The sequence below is a fragment of the Barbus barbus genome (assembly GCF_936440315.1).
Source record: "Barbus barbus genome assembly, chromosome: 22".
NCBI lineage: Eukaryota > Metazoa > Chordata > Actinopteri > Cypriniformes > Cyprinidae > Barbus > Barbus barbus.
Genome location: NC_136750.1, coordinates 10,019,315 through 10,033,188, shown reverse-complemented (window position 1 = coordinate 10,033,188; position 13,874 = coordinate 10,019,315). Strand labels below are relative to the sequence as shown.

At 38.5% G+C, this 13,874-nt stretch overlaps 1 long non-coding RNA gene across 1 annotated transcript; it reads left to right on the top strand.

The window, feature by feature from the left end:
* The first annotated feature begins 26 nt into the window (after window positions 1-26).
* LOC306887985 lies at window positions 27-2,786 on the top strand. The gene is made up of 3 exons (XR_013785713.1): window positions 27-117; window positions 922-1,021; window positions 1,682-2,786. It is a non-coding gene; the product is annotated as an uncharacterized lncRNA (long non-coding RNA).
* The last annotated feature ends 11,088 nt before the right edge of the window (window positions 2,787-13,874 follow it).

Sequence of the window (13,874 nt, the reverse complement as noted above, 5' to 3'; positions counted from 1 at the left end):
AAGCCACGCCTGTGTCCAAATACGTCACATACCTATTATTTTGCACCAGGAAAAAGCATCGACAAGAAGATAAGCCTATTTGTTTGCAAACCGAAGCAAAAGAAGTTTGCTGTGTTGGTAAGTAAAAAAAAAAAACATCTTTTGTCTTTAGGAAGACTTAAAACGTTGACAACTTGAATGTTTGTGTGCATATGTAAACAACAGTTCAGCATGCTTATGTGTTTTGAACTGTACACAGGCACGTTATTACTTAGATATCACTAACATATATATATATATATATATATATATATATATGTATGCGTGTTTGTTTGTTTGTGTGTGTGCGTGTTTGTGTGTGTGTGTGTGTGTGTGTGTTATCCAGCAAGAAGTGAAATGATGTGGTTCCTCAACCAAGATACTGTGGAAGGGTAACGTTACTGTGATCAGTGTCATTAAAATATCATGTGTGTGGGGAGAGATGAATACATATGTGAGAGGGATAGAGTGTGTATATGAGTAGGTAAGAGTGTTATTTAGCTATTATAAAAAAAGGGTTATTAAAAAAATTGCACATTCAGTTAGTTCATTTTATGTCACAAAAAACAGTGCACTATATATTTATTAGTGCACTGATTCTTACAACATATAATGAATGTTGAGTTAATGTGCAATTTTTTTATAACACTCATCTCACCCACTCACAGATATGTACTTACCACCCCACACACACACACACAAAAACACTCACTCACATACAGATGATATTTTTTAATGATATACACTGATCACAGTACCCTTGCACAGTAACTTGGTTGAGCAACCACATCATTTCACTATGAATTGCAGGATAACTCTGTGTTTGTGACATATTATCTTTGTATTATTCTGTATGAATGGAAAGATCACATAATGATTGTCAATCTTTGTCATGTTTTACAGCATTCTACACATTTTTGTTCCTAGCCTGATGCAGAGCAGTTCTGTCGGGATGAGGTGTTCCTGCTGCAGTTTCACCAGTAAAGAAAGGTCTGGAGGAATGGTGGGAGCATTTCTCTAGATACTGTAGTGATTGGTTTTTGTGGTTTAAAATCATAAATATTCTTGTATGCAAAATGATGAGGTAAATACTATTTAGTATGACAAATATTTAGTGGACCAACACACATGTATTCTGTATTTTTCCCATATCTCCAATCTTACATCGAAAAGAAATGTACAGGAAGATATTGTCTTCGTTCTGAGGACTTATTATTATTATCTGTCCCTCAAGTCCGGACTGAACTGGGAAAAGGGGCGTTTAAGTATGCGGCCCCCTGCACTTGGAATCAGCTGCAAAATGTCCTGATTCTTAAGGAGCCAGTTTCATTGGTTGATTTTAAAATACTTTTAAACAACATGGCAGCTACACAAACTGGCTGTAGATGTTATGACTGACTCAGTTATGACGGACGATCCTTGTTGTTGTTTATCACTTGCGATAATATGTGAAATTCTGATCTCTTTTAACTTTATAATTATTTATTACTTGTATAAATTGTTATATGTTGATGTTATATGTTACATGTTTTTATGTCTGCAACCTTGTTAATTGTGCTGTTGCCTGTCTTGGCCAGGACGCTCTTGGAAAAGAGATTTTTAATCTCAATGAGTTTTATTCTGGTTAAATAAAGGTAATAATAATAATAATAATTTTTAACAGGAGTGCCAAGAGGACATAAAGTGGAAGTTTTTAAGAGACATTGGCCCAGTGTTGTGCTGGATACAGAGTCACCGTGAGTTATTCTGTGGGGAGGTGAAAGGGCCTGCTTTACTCCAGATGGACAGTAGAAATCAACAGAATGCCATCAAAGACTACCTGGGGTCGAATCAGATGAAGCAAGAGATGTCTTTTTATTAATCTCTCAGGACCTGCAGTGGGACATTCACACTCTCCAAGAACTGTACTTATCCAGAGTGAGCAAAAGGGCTGGCAAAATCACTCTGGACCCCTCACATCCAGCACACTCCCTCTTTGACCTGTTACCGTCTGGTCGACGCTACAGAGCTCTGAGCACCAGAACGACCAGACAGACACAGGAACAGTTTCTTCCCTCAGGCCATATCTGCCTCACAAACAGTTAAATGTTCTCCCCACTGTGCAATAAAACATGTGCAATACCAAATTATCCATACTTATATTTATTATACATATGTTTTTGATTTAATATATCATACATCTATCCACATTCCCTTGCATAATTTGTATATAGCACATCTGTACAATACAATATTCTGATTGTTTGAGTATCTGCAGGAGCTGGACACATTCATATCAAATTGTGTTGCTGAACAAGGCTTGAAAGTCCATGCCATGTTTCTGTGAATAATCTAACAAGGCAAGGAATCTCTCTGTGTATGTCTGTGTACTGCATTTCAAGAACTGTTTAGCTGATCATTCAGCTGTTCATTTATGATAGTTGAAACATATCTCTTATAGAACATATTTTTTGTAAAAAAATGTATTTAGTTATTTTTGGAAAATAATAAATATAAAAATACCTAAAGAATCAAGGGATGTCTGTTTATTCATCTTTAAATATGTGGAGGACCTGGACACACTTCATATGAAGTTTTGTTGATGAACAAGGCCTGAATGTCAATGTCATGTTACTTGTTATAATTTATCAAAGCAAGCAATCTCTGTTCAGCAAATGTATGTGTCTCCTACTGCATACTGTATGTAGAACTGTCAATCCTTTCATTCAAATGTTAACACTTGATGATAAGTGGAACAACACAACTTTATAAAATTAAATGACAATTATAAATTATAGCAATGTGTTGTGACTTTTACAATAACGTCTTTATAAAATTAAATGACAATTATAAATTATAACAATGTTGTGACTTTTACAATAACGTCTTTATAAAATTGAATGATGATTATAATTTATAACAATGTGTTGTGACTTTTACAATAACAAAATCTAATTATCCCTTTTAAATTTGATCAATCTAAAAGGTGTCTTAGGTAGTTTAAAATCGATAGTAATAAATGAGACTTTATCTCATTACAATAAGGTTGAATAAGGTAAGGTGTAAAGGTTTTTTATTACAATTAGCCTAATTTAATCAACCTTAATCATTTAATCAAATTTAAGTGTTTTACAGGCTCTTGTGATGAGAAATCAGCTCTGTACATTAGACATATTAAATATATTACATTTAAGTTGTGCCATTTTAGCCTAGACATCCTTTAAATAAATAAGAAAACGTGTATTAGTAAAACGAAAGGCAACATTATTTTATTTAGATCCCAGAAACTGCTGTAAATTGCTTGGACAAAACGTTACTTCCGGGTTTCACGGGGAATAACAAGAGGTGACGTATATTATAGGGCGTGGTTTCTGACGTAATGTTTTGACGTGGGCGTGACTGTATTGGTATGGGCGTGGCTTGTGACGGCACACTTGGATGTGGGCGGGGTTGGATGTCCACCGCAGGATGCAGCGAGCCCTACTTGTCTGTCGCTCCCTTTTTTTTTTTTTTTTTTTTTTTTTTTTAAATGCTTTATTTGAACATTCAGTTTACAATGTAAAATAATAAACTAAGAACACAACAATAATTATTACAAATAACAAAAATATTACAATAATGAAAGAACACACTTCAACAATATCAACGCACAAAACAAAAAACAGATAGATAGTGATGTAAATAAAATAAAAGAAACAAAAATAAGACAAAAGAGAAAGACAGAGGGCATTACTTAAAAGAAAAGATATCTAAACATTTAGTAAGGAAAAGAGTTTGTATGTCTTGCAAATCATACATGTTCTGAGTGCTTTTGGGTTAAGAGAGGAAGAAATTGTAATCAAATAATGTTTTATCTCTTGTAAGAATACCAAAAAAATTGGTTTACACTTTGAAAACTTACATTTGTGAATATAAAATCTACATAGGAAAATAATTAAATTTATTATAAAGCAGGCATTTGAATCCGCTTCAAAAAAGCCAAAAATAACAGTTTTGGGATTCATAGAGAAATTTTGCAAAATATTGCTTGAGATAAACCAACTAATATCTCTCCAAAGTTGCAAAGTGTAACTGCACGACCAAAACAAATGAAGAATAGTTTCAGTGTCATTCTGACAGAAAGAGCAATTAGTGTCAAAATCAAAATTGAATTTTTTTTTTAAGAAATATTTGACTGGGTAAATATTATGAATTAATTTAAAGGATATTTCTTTTACTTTGTTTGTGAGGAGAAATCTTTGTTGCACGGACCACATATTTTTCCAATCTAAGTTATCAAAAAGACCATTCCAATATGAGATTGCAGGAGGGGCAGAAATAATGTTCTCAAGGAATAGAACTCTCACTTTATAATTTCTTCCTTTTTTTTCAGTGAAACATGTCTCACCAATAGGAGTGTTGACAGGTTCAAGGAAAGATAATGAACCCAACGAAAGAGTGTTATTTTTGAAAAGCATGAGTATGCCAGATGGAATAGCATCCATAACTGTGGCAAACTCTTTGGGAGTTACAGGTATATTATATTCTGAAAGAAATTCTGCATACCTAAAAAGTAGACCTTCGTTATTAAAAAGCTGTCTAACATGAAATATGCCATTACTAAACCAATGATTATAAAACAAAGATTTATTTTTAAATAAAATACTCCTATTGTTCCATATGTAACACCGATGAGGAGAAAAATTGTGTTTGTATATGAGAGTCCATGCCAAAAGAACTTGTTGATGAAAGTTAGATAGCTTGACAGGGAGTTTATAAATATCATAATTACACATTATAGCAAACTCTGCACCACCAATTTTCGAGAAGACAAGCTGAGGGAAAATATTCCAAATAGAAGAGGGATTTTTAAGGAATCGATTAAGCCAATTTATTTTAATTGTGTTATTTAGTAAACTAAAATCAATGAAGTTTAAGCCACCGTTTTTTTGAGAATTCAGTATCACTGACTTTTTCAAGTAATGGGGTTTGTTTTTCCATAAAAATTTAACTAAGATTCCATCAATAATTTTACACGTGTGCTTATCAATGTACAGTGACTGAGCAGCATAAGTAAGGCGAGACAAACCTTCTGCTTTAACAAGCAAACCTCTGCCTTTCAAAGAAAGGTCTCTCTGCAGCCAGCAGTTCAGGCGTTTCATTGTTTTTATAATAATTGGGTCCAGATTAGCAGAGCATCTAGAGTTATCTTTTGTTATTTGTATACCCAAATATGTAACACAGTTTTTAACAGCAATGCCACAAATTGAAGAGAACATACTGTTTTTTATCGGAAGTAGTTCACATTTATTAAGATTTAGATGTAGGCCAGAGGCTTTAGAAAAGAAATGAAGAGTACGTAAGGCTGCTGGTATTTGCAGAGAGTCTTCTAAGAACAGAGCAGTATCATCCGCTAACTGATTAATAATTATCTCTGTATTGCCAATATTGATGCCTTTTAGATGGCTTGCTTTGATGTGTAAACTAAGAAATTGTGTCGCAATTAAGAAAAGATAGGGAGATACTGGACATCCCTGTCTAACACCACGGTTTAAGAAGAATCTGGGAGAGGTACCGTTACTCAATTTAATGGAGCTACTACTGTTCATATACAGCATTTTGACCATATTACAGAAGGAGTCACCAAAACCAATTCTATTTAGTGCTTGAAATAAAAACTCATGTTCTAATGTGTCAAATGCTTTATAGTAGTCTAAAAATAAAATAAAACTTTCTTTTGAGAGTAAATATGAGTAGTCCAATAGATCTAAAATTAAGCGTATGTTGTTTGATATATGTCTGTTTGGAAGAAATCCTGACTGTGTTTCATCAATAATGGAATTTAGGACACATTTTAATCTCTTGGCCAAAGCTAAAGCTATTATTTTGTAGTCATTATTTAGTAGAGTGATTGGGCGCCAATTATCAATGAAAAGGGGATCTTTATTTGGCTTTGGAATTAGGGTTATTATTCCTTGACATAGGGTGGGAGGAAGAAATGTTTTCTCTACACTTTGTCTAAAAACCTCTAATAAAAATGGTGCTATTTTTTTGCTAAATAATTTATAAAACTCTGAGGTGAGCCCATCAGTGCCAGGAGATTTTCCATTTTTTAATGAATTAATTGCGTCTACAATCTCATTCATGGTAATAGGAGCATCACATAATTCTTTATCTGCCATATTCAATTGCTGTACATTCTGAAGAGACTCGAAGAAATTAGTCGCATCTTGCTGGCAAAATTTAGATGTATATAAATCTGTGTAAAATTTAGAGCAGAATTTTCCAATTACTTTTTGATCTTCATTTAATACTCCATCAATCATGAGTTTATTTATATTACTAGTTTTAGCTTGTTGTCTTTCTAAACGAAAAAAATAAGCAGAGCTTTGTTCACCTTCCTCAAGCCACTTTCTGCGTGATCGGACGTAAGCTCCTTCAGCTTTATATTTATATATTTTATCTAATTGGTTTTGCTGATCAGCAAGTTCAGCTTTTTCAAGATCAGTAATATTTTCCATATTTTTACCTAGAAGACTAGCAATTTTACAAATAACATTACTTTCATAAGACTTCCTCTTTTTAGCTAATTCACTACTGAATTTTCGAAAATATTTACAGACTTCATATTTAGCTAACTCCCAATTGCTGCAGTAGTTATCATCTTCCTTAGCCTTGTTCCAATAATTTGTTATAATTTCATCAATTTTGTTTTTAACTTCATCATAGACAAGAATTGAGTTATTAAGTTTCCAATAGGAGGGAGTACTAGATGAGTTAACAGTAGTTGAAAGAGGGATGCAAATAGAAATACATTTATGATCAGACAAAGGTGAAGGTATAATATCAGTTGAGATATTATGCAGCTCTTTAGAAGCAAGAAATAGGTCAATGCGAGATTGGTAGGAAAAGGATTTGTTATTCCATGTAAATACCTTTAAAGATGGATGAGATTCTCTCCAGTTATCAACCAAAGAAAATCTTTGCATGAACATCTTTAAGTAGGAATTAGAATTATTAGATTTTGGGGGCCATCTATCAAAATTATTGTCCATAACCACATTGAAATCTCCTCCGAAAACCAGATAAGAGTTGGGGTTGTTATTTAACAATAAAAGTATACGTTCTTCCATTCGATGAAGGAAATCTTCATTTTCTTTTTGTTGATTAGGACCATAAAGATTTGTGACAATAAACATCATATCTGAGATTTCAAGTAGGAGGCAAATATACCGACCACTCGGATCACATTCAGAAAACAGAATTTTCCCCTTAAAGCGATGAAGTAAAATGCAAACTCCAGCTGAACTTGACGTTCCATGTGACATCCACATGTCCAAGCCCCATTGTGATCTCCAAAAACGAAAGTCTTCTTTGATTGAATGACATTCTTGTAAAAAATAAAAATCCGAGTTAAACTGTTTAAGGTACAAAAATATAGCTTTTCGTTTAGTAAGGTTTCTTAGCCCTCTGACATTAAGTGAATGAATAGAAAGAACCATCAAGGAAAAAAGGAAAAGAAAGAGAAAAATTTAAATTTAAGCTAATATAAATAACGCGTTGAGATCGGACTAAAGAAATATGTGCCTAAATATGAGCACAGCAAACTACAATAAAAACAGTATATTGATGTAGTGCAGTACAAAAAGTAGACGTAACCACAAAATATTAACTTCAAAACAGAAGAACCCGTAACAAACATGTGGCAAACAAACAAAAATCCCTAGAACACCTCGTTTTGTTCGGCAAGTTATGTGGGTTATTAAGTTAAACCCAGTGACATTTCAATACAGTGCAACGTTAAATGTCAAAAACAGGGTTAAACCCCAAAATAATAAAATACCTGACTTGAGGACGTAGTTGCTTCGCGTGGATATGAACTCTAGTTCGTTATAAAAATCCTGAATCGGCAAAAGTGCAGTTTTACTGCATAGTGAAGCAGTTAAATAAACAATCGTAGAAGGAAACTCAGGTTGGTGGAAAAATTTCGGTGCCATCCACAAAAGCTCTTCCTCCTACAAAGTATGCCCGCTTGTTGTCCCGCCGCGCTTTGTCCACAAGAGGCCATAGTTTGTTCCTCTTTTCTCTATCTGTCGGGGACAGATCCTCAGACAATTTTAAGTTGTTATTCCTGAGAAAAGGAGAGTCCTTCGCTGCCCGCCAAATGGCATCACGGTAGAAGCGCGAGGTAAACTGAAAGATGATTCCTCTAGGCTTGTCGTTGCTCGCTTGTTTACGCCCAAGTCGATGTACGGTATCGACAGTGTATGGAAGTTTGTCCTTTGCTTCAGGTAAAAGCTGCTGACAGACCTGGATAACCCTCTCCCGAACATCCTCCCTCTCCTTTTCAGGGATCCCATAGATTCTCAGATTCCAACGACGTGTATATCCTTCGAGATGAGATAAACGTTGTTCATGCCCAGATGATATCGCCTCAATCTTCTTCACTTGTGTCTCCGTTACACCGAGCTTACCTTTAACGTCATTAACTTCGGCACATACAAACTCAACAGCGGTCTTCACGTCGGCTATCTGTTTGGTGTTTTCGTTAACGGTCTCTTTCATGCTCGCGATCGCTCGTGCATTCTCCGCCACCATTCGTTCCAGGGCATCAGAACGATTGTTAATTAGAATCGAGAGTTCTTTGAGTTGTGAGAGGACACTAGCGGTATCAGTGCTTTCTATTTTCCGCTGTTTTATGACAGGAGACTTGCAAGGTGTTTCAGGCAGAGGAGGGAGAACTACTTCAGCAGGCATAATATCTGCACAATCCATTTCTGACTCGAGGTAATCATGTAAATTGTCACTCAAAAGTTTGTTTGAAACTTGCTGTTCTGTCGATGTAGCTTTAGCAGGATTAGCTTTGGCTTGACCTACATTCTTGTTCTTTCTTTTTTCAGATTTTCCCATTTTGAGTTACTATATAATCGTAGTAAAAGTCTCGTACGCACCAAAAAAAATAAATAAGCAGTTTTACTTACCGCACTACAAATCAAATTAATAGTTTGAATTTGCGGAGCTCTTCAAAGCATGTACAGTCAGAGCGCCATCTTGGCCACCCGTCTGTCGCTCCCTTAAGGAAGGATAAAGGCAGTGAGTGACGCAAACAGGAAATAGGTGGGAACACGGCTGACGAATTATCTTCTTCTTCTTCGGTTTTATGGTGCAACATTAAGGTGCATTATCGCCACCTACTGTGTTGGGGTGTGAACCAGAGTTTACCCATTTTTTTTTATTTTATTGTTTTTTCCAAATATACAGAAGTACTTAACTTCAAGCATAACTCACATCCAAAAAACAAAAAAACAACAACAAAAATAAATAAGAACATGGGGGATACATATAACAAATATATATGATGTATGGTAAAGTATTACATTTTACAGATACATTTTTTAATATGAGAGATGTTTTTATACATTTCTTGTTTCTGGTTATTGAAGTCAGTGAGTCATAAAATATATTAAGTTCTTTACAAAAAAACTTAAATGAGGGACTAATAGATGTAATTTTTGCTTTATGTATATGGAACTTTCCAAGAAGAATTATCACCTTTAAAGTGTTATCAACTACATCCGATCCAGTATTACAATTCAAAAAAAGGATCATAGATTCATCTATTTTAAATATTTTGTAAAATATATCAAAAACCAACATAGAAACCTGCTTCCAAAAGTCTTCAGAATATTTACAGTTACAAAACAAGTGTATAAGTGTTTCATTTTCCAAGTTACAAAATGAACATTTTGGTGAGACATCTTTTCTAAACTTGTTAATAAAAGTGTTACAGGGATAGTACCTATGCAATATCTTAAAATGTAATTCCTTTACCTTATTTGGCAATAAACATTTATTAGTCACTGACCAAATTTTTTCAGAGGAAGGAATGAAGTAAAATTGTTTCCACTTACTAAGTGCTTTTGGGTAACAGATGACATCCCGAGTAAGACATTTTCTAATGTGTGAATTATTACACTTAATATCCATTATATTAACACCTCCTATAACAAGGTTTGGAATTTGTCGGACAGCTGAGTTATAACTGAGATGTATTTTCACAAGGTGAAGCAATTTATGAGAAATGCTTTTTACAACCAAATTATAATCTCTACAGGAAGATTCAATCCCTGAGAAAGAAAGAAATTGCTGATAAGTATAAATCTCACCATCAGTATTCAATAAATCTGAAAGAAATATAATCCCTTTATCAAACCATTCTTTTTTAAATATACTCTTGTTTTTAGATAACACAAATTGGTTATTCCATAGTATGCATGAATGTGGAGAGAAATTATGTTTAAAGGCTAATTTTGATGCTTCTGGTGATTTCTTATGAAAGTTAGATAATTTAATGGGAGGTTTACTGTATTTGAAGTCACACGATCAGAGTTTACCCACTTCATAATGATAAAATAAATAAATAAATACAATAACAAAATAAAAAAATTATAAAAAATTTATAATTCCAAAATAAACAAATAAACCCGATTATTTATAAATTATTTAAATAAAACACTTCTAAATTCTCTTAATGAGCTCTGTCCTCTTGAGATAAAGAAAACTCTCTAATCCATAAGTAAATATATTTTTAAAATTTAGTTAATCCAATCCCACCTTCCTAAATTCATTCTTCATTGTTTCTCGTTCATTAGTATACTTTTGACCGGGTGTGTCTCACTCGTACTGGAATGTTAAGCTGCGGGCTCTTTGATCGCCCCCTGGTGGCTGGCTGCAGTACAGGTCATAAACCCCGCCCTCTCCATGTAAACGAATGGGACTTGAGTCATAACAAAAAAATTAATTACACTTCCAATACAATTTTCCAAAATATGATTTTGATCATTTAAGATAGTTATCACGCTGATATATGTTCAATTGTTCGTTTTTGTGGTAAGTTTGATTTTAGCTAGTAATTTGATGCTATAAAAACGGGGCGTGTCGTTATGGTTGATTGGGTCTGCGGCTCCACCTCACGACTCTACTGCGCAGACTCAGGCTCCAAACGAATCTCTACTGTGCAGACTCGGGCTCCAAACGAATCTCTACTGCGCAGACTCGGGCTCCAAACGAATCTCTACTGCGCAGACTCCGGCTCCATCTCACGACTCTACTGCGCAGACTCCGGATCCACCTCACGACTCTACTGCGCAGACTCAGGCTCCAAACGAATCTCTACTGCGCAGACTCGGGCTCCAAACGAATCTCTACTGCGCAGACTCCGGCTCCATCTCACGACTCTACTGCACAGACTCCGGCTCCACCTCACGACTCTACTGTGCAGACTCCGGCTCCATCTCACGACTCTACTGTGCAGACTCCGGCTCCATCTCACGACTCTACTGTGCAGACTCTGGCTCCATCTCACGACTCTACTGCGCAGACTCTGGCTCCATCTCACGACTCTACTGTGCAGACTCCGGCTCCATCTCACGACTCTACTGTGCAGACTCTGGCTCCATCTCACGACTCTACTGCGCAGACTCTGGCTCCAAATGACATCATTTACTTACGATGGCAACGGCCACACTGAGATGTTTTGGCTTCACTTTTCTATAACGGAAGGAAGCGGAGACGCGTCGTCCATCTTTTCTTACAATCCATGCTTTTGACAAACACAAATAACATGCTCTACCGATTCCTCTATTCCACAGTGCTCACATAATCCTGTTGAATGTTTATTTATTATTTCTAAGGTTTTATTCAGCATAATGTCACGGTACGCCTCGGGAATGGCGTGAAAAGATGAGGTCAGGGTCCAAGTGCAGGTGAGGTGCTTTAATCAGCAACTAAAAGGCCAACACGGCACACAAAACATAAAAGGACTGGGATACACAACGGCAGCACAGTGCATGTATCCCAGACCACAGCAGACACTAGAAACAAAACACAACCACACATTTGCAAATCACAAATTAACGAACCCAGGCAGAGTGGTGAGAGAGGGGTGACTATATGGTCCGTGGCAATGGGGAACAGCTGCGGGTGTACTGATTGTGTAATGGGACAGGTGTGTGTGATGTGGCAGGTGTGCGTGATTAGTGAGGTGAGTCCGGGAGGAATGGAGATGGTGCCCTCTGGTGGCGACAGGGAGAAGCACAGGGCCCGGACTCGTGACATGACCCCTCCTTTAAGGAACGGCTTCCAGACGTTCCACCAAACCCCCCCAAAAGTCCAGAGGGAGGTGGAACAGGGGGAGGGATGGTGGGCCAGGCCCGTGTAGTGGAAGGGAACCTGGGCTCTGAGGCAGCGCCGGCGGGATGGAGACCCAGGGCAGAACCGGCGGCCACCACTGTTGAGCTGCCACCCTGGAGCGGGCAATGGTGGGCTCCACCGCTTCGGGGGGCACATCAGGGTGGGGAACATCAGCAGACACCGCCGCCTCGAGGGAACTGTGAGCGGACGCAGCCACCTTGGGAGGCTCGTGAGCGGACATCGCCGCTTCGAGAAGGCATGAAGTGAGCTCCATGGCCTCGGGGGCTTCGTGAGCGAACACCGCTCTCTCGGGAGGAACGTGGGCGGGCACCGCTGTCTCGGGGGCTTCGTGAGCGAACACCGCTGTCTCGGGAGCCTCGTGAGCGAACACCGCTCTCTCGGGGGCTTCGTGAGCGAACACCGCTCTCTCGGGAGGAACGTGGGCGGGCACCGCTGTCTCGGGAGCCTCGTGAGTGAACACCGCTCTCTCGGGGGCTTCGTGAGCGAACACCGCTCTCTCGGGAGGAACGTGGGCGGGCCCAGCTGTCTCGGGAGGAACGTGAGCGAGCACAGCTGTCTCGGGAGGAACGTGAGCGAGCACAGCTGTCTCGGGAGGAATGTGATTAGCCAACGCCGCTCGCACCGACATCAGCGAGGGTTCCCGCACGCTGCGCATCAAACCAGGATGCTCCGGAAGCCGCCCCCCGGATCGCCGCCTCGGGAGAACTGTGAACGGGCTCCGCAGCTAACTCCAACCTGAAGGCTGAGCCGCTCACCTGCAGAGCCAGGTTGATGTAGTCCTCCAGCGACTCCCCGGGGTCCCAGTATGGTACCAGGGACTTGAAGGGCTCAGCCAGGCCTCCCCAGAAGAAGACCATGAGGCAGGTCTTCTCCGTCGCTGACTGACGAGCTCCTCTAATGAAGTCCCTGGCATAATCCTCCATGCTCCGGTCTCCCTGGCGGATGTGGAGGCACCTCCCTGCTGGACCCATCTTTGCTGGGTTCGTTCTGTCACGGTATGCCTCGGGAATGGCGTGAAAAGATGAGGTCAGGGTCCAAGTGCAGGTGAGGTGCTTTAATCAGCAACAAAAAGGCCAACACGGCACAAAAAACAAAACATAAAAGGACTGGGATACACAACGGCAGCACAGTGCATGTATCCCAGACCACAGCAGACACTAGAAACAAAACACAACCACACATTTGCAAATCACAAATTAACGAACCCAGGCAGAGTGGTGAGAGAGGGGTGACTATATGGTCCGTGGCAATGGGGAACAGCTGCGGGTGTAATGAGTGTGTAATGGGACAGGTGTGTGTGATGTGGCAGGTGTGCGTGATTACGTGAGATGAGTCCGGGAGGAATGGAGATGGTGCCCTCTGGTGGCGACAGGGAGAAGCGCAGGGCCCGGACTCGTGACACATAGTATGTCCAACCCTTAATCTTGTCAGAATATTTTCCTCTTTGGTGCTTCTTTTAGTTATCCTCACTACTCCTACTTCTCGTTGTATTTCATAAAGTTGACGTCCTGTATTTCCTGTGTCCCATTTATGTTGCCACTCCTTATTGGTATATGCTTTAATTATTGCTTTTGCGTCATATTTACTAAGTGAGATATGCATGATCTCCTCGTTTTCCAAAGCCTGTTTTGCCAATCTATCAACCATTTCATTACCTTTTATCCCCCTATGAGCTGGTATCCACA